The sequence below is a fragment of the Motacilla alba genome, chromosome 1, assembly GCF_015832195.1.
Source record: "Motacilla alba alba isolate MOTALB_02 chromosome 1, Motacilla_alba_V1.0_pri, whole genome shotgun sequence".
NCBI lineage: Eukaryota > Metazoa > Chordata > Aves > Passeriformes > Motacillidae > Motacilla > Motacilla alba.
The window spans coordinates 13,711,611-13,718,664 of NC_052016.1; positions in this window are offsets into that span (position 1 = coordinate 13,711,611).

A 7,054-nucleotide genomic window follows, 5' to 3' on the forward strand; every position below is an offset into this window, starting at 1 on the left:
TATATATAAATACACATATAAAAAAACTGGCATACAATTTCTACTGTTTTTGCACAACAGCTTGCATTTGAAAGGTCATTGTGCTTAAGTGCCAATGGAGAATTAGCATATCTCTAAAAAAAAGGAGGGGGTGTGTGGGACAAAAAAATATGTAAAAAGCCAAATTCTTGGAATACATCTACTAGATGTAATGTCAAGGGCAGTCCCATATCTGGAGTTCATCCTCAGCAAACATTTTAGATACAGACACTGCCTGATGGGCAGGCAATTCTTCTGCCCTTCCCGTTTTAGAGCTATCAATGGAGAGCTCAGCCTGGTAGAGTTTGATGGAATTGGGTCTGAATCAGTACCTGAATGTCTCTGTGGTGTCTGATGCCCTGCCCATGGCAGGGGGAGCTGGAACCAGATGAACTTTGGGGTCCCCTTCCAACCCAAACCATTCCATGATTCTATGATTTGAATGAGGAGCTGGCTGTGAAACAAGCCCAGACATTGTGAAACACATCTCTTTTTCAGCAGCTCAGAGGAACATTCTGGAAATGGCTTGAGACTGTTTTAACTTTGTGTAATATTTTACAAGATGGTCCAGAACAGCCAGAAGAGAAAAGACTATAGGAAATCACAGCTATCTGACCCTTTGAAGACCTTGCTCAGCTTCTTACAGTCAAGGGTTTAGGACTTTTGTGAGATGGAGGTTGTGTTTGAATGATTTCTTAACAGCCACTGATAAACTTGTCCTCCATAATAATTTCAATATCTTTTAACCTTTTTAAAATGTTTTTAATCTATAATATAAGATCCAGCAATGAGTTCCACAAATTTAATTTTGTTCTGTGAAAGAATATTTTTTGCTGGTGATTGAAACCCACTTCTTGGTAGTTAAATGCTGAGAGGAGGAGGCATTACTGTGGTGAAGCTGAAGAAAACAATCAACAAGTAGCAAAAGAAACAGTAGTGGCAAAGAAGAGGAGCAAAGCACCTCACTCCAAAAGAGAGGCAAGAGTCAGGAAGAAGAATAGTAGGGAGAGTGTCGGAACCCAGGACTCTCCTCTGGGTGCCCTGGATGGCCAGAGCCGCTGGCAGGGGGCTCTGAGACCCTGGCATGCAGCCAAAGACACACGTGGGGTTTTGATCTTAGCCCATGGAGCAAATTACTAACTCTGTATGAAGAATTACAAGCCACAAACACACAAGTTTAGATAGCATGGTAGAGATAATCACGAAGTGAAAGGAAGGATTTTTGAGTGCTGTACAGGGGGGTTTGAGCCTTGTACGCAGGGGTCCAAGTTTTGTACGTGGGGGTCAGGGATTCTAAGATGGAGGGATTTGGGTGTGCCCTGTCCTCTTTCTTTCTCCTTCCTAACCTCCATGTCTTTGGTGATGTTGGCACTCACAGATTGGTTTAGAGTAGAAAGTCACCATTCAATATAGATAGTAGGTATTGGAGAAAAAGCATAAACATGTAGTACGTAATGTATGATATAAAAGATGGCACCAGCCCCCTGGGAGGGCAGTGTGCCTTTGTCTGAGCTGCTGAACGGGCCACAGCAGTTCAGGGAGAAGAATCTTGTAGATAACCAACAATAAACAACCTTGAGAACAGACAACAGAAGACTACTGAGTCTTTCTTCAAAGGCACGGGTTGGAGGAGGGACTTATCCATCTTTCGGGGTCATCCCAATCTGGCGGCAGGAGACCCCACAGGAGAGGACCTCAAAGATTCCCACCTGCCCCCAAAAGAGCACATCCAGTAGTGTAAACAACCTTGGCTAAGGAAAAATTGGTCAGGTTTTCACTGGTGAATGGGAGACTCGTGAACCACATCTCTAAGGAAGGATTAGGACATGGTGTTAAGGCTGAAAAAGATTCTGAAGGTCATAGAAAGGATCAACAGTGGATTTTTCCCTGTTAAAAAACTGCCAATGCCCAAAGAGAGTAAAAAAAAACAAAAAACAACACACTGTGTGAAAGTGATATTCAAGAAAGACTTGGTTTAGGTGAAATTTGGTAAAATAGTTTGAAAGGAAGGACAGAAAAGTTCCTCCAGATCACTGCAGTCAGTACAAGGAGTGTGGTTAAAAGGGAAAGCCATACAAAGGGGCATCCCCTGTGTGAGGGTGGATAATGTTGAAGACACAGCTTCCTGGGGTCACACTTAACAAGGCTTGTGAAAAGAAATCTAATTAAAGAAATGAATAAAATGGTTTGGAAAAGTAGTGGAGTCCTTACAGCTATTTTTATAATACAAGGAAAAGGGAGTAAAACTGCTGCCAACTGTATTAAAGTGGGCAATATCAAAGTACTTACTTTTATATGTTTAGAAAGTATGGTCAGGAGACAACAGATATGGTGTTCACACCAAGCAAGTGTTTATTACAGGTGTTGTTGGAGCAGGAAACTGAATATCCTCATCAACTACATCAATTACATTGAGGTGGAAGAGCAGCACTGATTATTATATGACAGGAGCAATCATATTGGAAATGGGCTATACAGAAATGATGGAATAATGATTTTAAAGGTATTGGAGGAATAGAAACATATTTTAAAGATATTAAGACAAAAAGCAGTAATGTGGATAATGTAGATTAGTTTCCTTCAGAATTATTCCAGGAAAAGATGTCAAAGGAAGCCCTCCTGGGATAGACTGGGGAGTTGAATTTGGATGCAAATAAAGAGTTACTGAATGCTTTTAGAGAGTGAAATACTCCAGAGATTTGTGTCACAGGAAATTTTCTTAGTCATCCAGACTGAAAACCATTAGCAATCATACACCATGGGAGTGACAACAGAAGATCTATTTAACTTCACAGTCAATGAACCAGGGGCTGATACAACTTAAAATTTTGTTTCTGAGACTAAACATTAACAACTTAGAGGAGATAGTTGTAAAAAAAACCCTGAGTGAGCCAGTGAGGTTGATTTAGTTGATGTGACCTGGAACATGGGTATGTGATCCTAGTTTAAAAAGGGAAAATCATGCATAACTAGGGGGAACTAAATGGTGAAGAATGGACCAAAAAGCTCAAGATTTCTTTTTAAATGAAACTGGGAATTTCTTTATGTTAAAGATGTAGAGATGTTGGGGACTTCTCTTCTAAACCAAAGGAAACATCAGACCAGCCAGCTCTGGAAATTAGGGAAAATTCAATTAAAATGGACACTAGGAACCTGGGGAAACCCTGAGAGGATGGGGAAAGATGGCCTGTCCTAAGGATCAAGAAGCTCAGGGAATTGATAACACCTGTGCAATTGCACAGCTGGTCTTGCAAAATACCTTTAATTGCTAAGCAGGAAGCTTTCTAGATTTTGGGCCAGAAAAGCTGTGGTGAGAGGAACTCTGAGCCCTAAAGCTCTCATTGTATCCCTGTACTCTGGGAGAGCCAGAGGATCTTGTGGGATTGGTGTTTGGAGTCATAGACAGCCAGTGCTCTGTAAGTAGGAGAAGGGTGTGTGGGGGCAAGAACTGCTGCAGAGAAACATTTGGAGTTCTTTCTGTAATGAAAAGAGCATTTTGGCCCAAGTTTACTTTTGGTACCTGGCATGGTGGGCTGGGCCAGGGTTCTGTGTTAGCCCAGACACTCCTGTGATATCAGGCACCTGTTTGAGGCAGAAGGGGGTCAGTCTGAGCAGTGAAAAGCCTCGAGAAGTGGTACAAACAAAGTCTTTCACTGTAAAGTGTTAGGAAATTTTAATTATCAGTCTCATCATTAACTTGATGTGTGATGGCTTCACATCAGAGGATTCAGCAGCTGTTTGGGCAGAGATGGAAATGAATCTGTGTTGATGCAAGGCAGACATCCAGTATGACTCCCATATGTTTTTTGTGTCCATTCTTTGGGTGTGTGGGGGGATAAATAGACACACCAAAAAATCACCCCCTCCCTAAGGAGGATGTGCCCCTCCTCAAATCCTCAAAAATAGTGGCTTTATCTGGATCAGAAAACTGCTGGATATAGTAAGAGCTTGATATCTACTTTATGTTTGGAAGATCATACCCTTCCTCAGGGTACCATGTGGCAGCCTGAGGAGCCATCTTAGTGTGATGTTGAATGGGCAGAGTGAAAATTTGATTGTGGCCTTCTACATAAACCTGCTTAACATTTTTCCTACTGGCTTCATGCAAAATTTCCTCATGTAAAATAATTTTTCACTTTCCACCATCTCTAAAAACACAAGCCTGACTACAGGCTTGCTTGTTTTCACTGATTATTCACAGAATCTCTGATGGTTTTTGCTTTGTTCTACCTTAAAATCCCACTTGTTTGAGTCCCAGTTTTGGTGTTTGGTTACTCTGTGTTCCTGGATTTTAAAATGATTGAAAACCTAGTGGATCTGACACCACAGCTGTTAATAGCAAATTAAGCAAATCTCAGTTGTACTATTTTCTGAAGCCCAGCTATGACTTCAAACAGTAAAGGTTAACAATAAAGAGACTAGCCAAAAATAATCAATTTCTATTTTCTTTAATCAAATCTCTACTCTAGACCCTGCACTTTTATGTCAAAGGAGGTCCCTTGCTTGTTTCCTTTAAGATTTTACAGACTTTTAAAAATGATATAATGAAGCCTAAGGAGAGAATCAAATCATGTCATAGTAGGTGAGGAGAATTTGGTTTAATTCTTTGTAACTGTTTTCTTTTGTGATCTTGGGAAATAGTTTCTCCTTCTCTGTCTCTCTCTCTGGTATGATTTTTTATCTCTAACTGAGGACACAGAACAAAGGAAACTTTCTTGTTTCTCCTGGATATGCATTCTTTTAATTACTGTAAAAGACAATGAAGAGCTCAGACAGTAAAGCAAGGGGATTGTATTAAATACAAGAGAAGGAAAATAAACCCAAAGCCACTCTGAGGCTTCTGACTTAAGGCTGGATTGTTTAAATATCTCTATCAATTTGTTGTGCCCTCTGTGAAGATGGGAAGTGAGGACACCAATAACATCTGCACCTTACTGGGCTAGAGATCCAACCTCTGCTGCCAACTTAAACCTTGGTCACACTTTTACAAACATCTTTGCAACTGTTAATCTCTGATGAAAAAGACGCACCAAAAGAAAGCACACCCACCTGTGGAATGAAAGTGTAGAATGAAATGGCTTTTTATTATTCTGGTTTTTGGTAATTTTTTTTTGATGTTATTAAAATGGAAAATAAGGTACTTAAAGAATTCCTCTTGTCCTACTTGAGTTTTGTGCCTAGATTGCTACAGCTTGGGCTTATTAACAACTTTGAAAAGGAAATTAGTAGATCAGCATGGAAATGGAATATCACATTGATGTCCCATAACTATCAGGACTGTCCACAAATGGTGCTGACTGATACCTTTGGATTTGATGAACTTCAGGCAGAAGCAGCCTGGAAGGAAGGAATTTCTCTGCAATATCTAGACAAAACAGCCACCTGACAAGACAAACTGCTGGCTGATAGTGCTGTCATTCAGATGAATGTCTGGTTAATTGCCTTTTTCTTTTTTAATCCCCATTTGCTTGGGGAGCACTGTTTAGCCTTTTTGGGACAGGGTAATATCTGTATTTCTGTACCTGAAAAAAGTCCAGGTGCTTGACTTTGCTCTTTTGACACACTTGGAAATGTGCAAATGGAAAAACCCATGAATTTGTGGGCAGCAATTCTGCATGTAGAAGCTACGTATCAGAATCTGGCTGCCCTGTGGTCTGTGAAGCCTTTCTGAGCAGTGGGCCACCTGTGAAGAAGTGGGTTATACTGAAGCAGGAGGAGATCATGGTGATGGGGTTAGAGCAAGGAAATGACCACAGTGTGGGGGATGTGTGAAAGAAAGAAGTAGAAATACACCTGTAAAGACCAGGGAGGAAATGGTAGCATGTGTCAGTCTTTTGCTGCACTAAAAAAGAATTATTGTGTATTTATATTTTGGGTTATTAAGCTGTGCTTTATATGTACAGATAGCCAGGTCAGAAAATGCATTGCTGAGGGCAGTGATACTCCTCATTCCACTCCTGGTGGCAAAGGCCAGAGTCATCTGGAGCATATTCATGGTCTGCATTGCTTCCACAGCTGATGCCAAGCAAAGGGCAAGCTGTACTAATTGGTCAGCAGGGAACTTCCTTGTATGAAAAAGGCCCTCAAAAGGCTCAGGAGTGACCATACCGTAATGACAGCAGACTGTCCAGCAAGTGTTTGTATTTCAGTGGAAGGACTAAAGGGACACAGGCCTGTCATCTACTTTGGCTGTGTGTTTGGGCTGGCCTTTCCCTGACTGCAGTGACCCCAGCCCTGTGGACCTGTGAGCCAGCATGTCCCCACACTGTCCTTCTGCAGCTGCTGCTGGGACACCAGCTCAGCTGAACACTGAGAGACGTCTTGGGAGGGTGCTCTCCCTGAGTGCTGGATTATGGATTTCACTCACCGTGGTTGTGCTCAAAGCCACACTCAGCAGACTAGCTCACCATCAGTCTTCCTTTTCCTTACCAGGGCCTGGGGAAGCTCCTATCCTTATTTGTTTCAGATCAACTTTCTTCATTTTACCCTGGGGCCTTTGACAGGTACCTTGTGTGAGGCAGAGATGATCACTCACTCATCTGTGATTTCCTGAGGTGTTGGTGACAATGTTTGCACTTCCCTGCTGCAGTAATGAAACTCCAGGAGATGCATTTGAGCAAGGAGACCTCCCATGCTGGAACATTTGTCTGGATGTTATGTTGTGACAGAAAGAAATAAATTGAGGTCAGGGAATAAGGGAAGGAGTTTACTCCATACATCCTTATTGTATGGTGAACTACTGCAGGTAGAAAGAGTCCCTGTGATATTTTTGCTTCAAACAAATGTCGAATATTTTAAAGAGCACTGTATGGCAAGAAATCCTACCCACACGTTTCTGGGCAATTGAATAGGAGGATGTGGTTTGCACCACCTTATGACCATGATGAATGCAGGGTTACTGTTTGTATGTCTCTCCAACCAAGCCGGAAATATAGATTCTCTGTTATTTAAAACTATCTTGAGGGTGTCTGAATATCTGTAATTACCACCAATATTAGCAATATATTCCACAGCAGAAGGGAATGAGATGGGATCA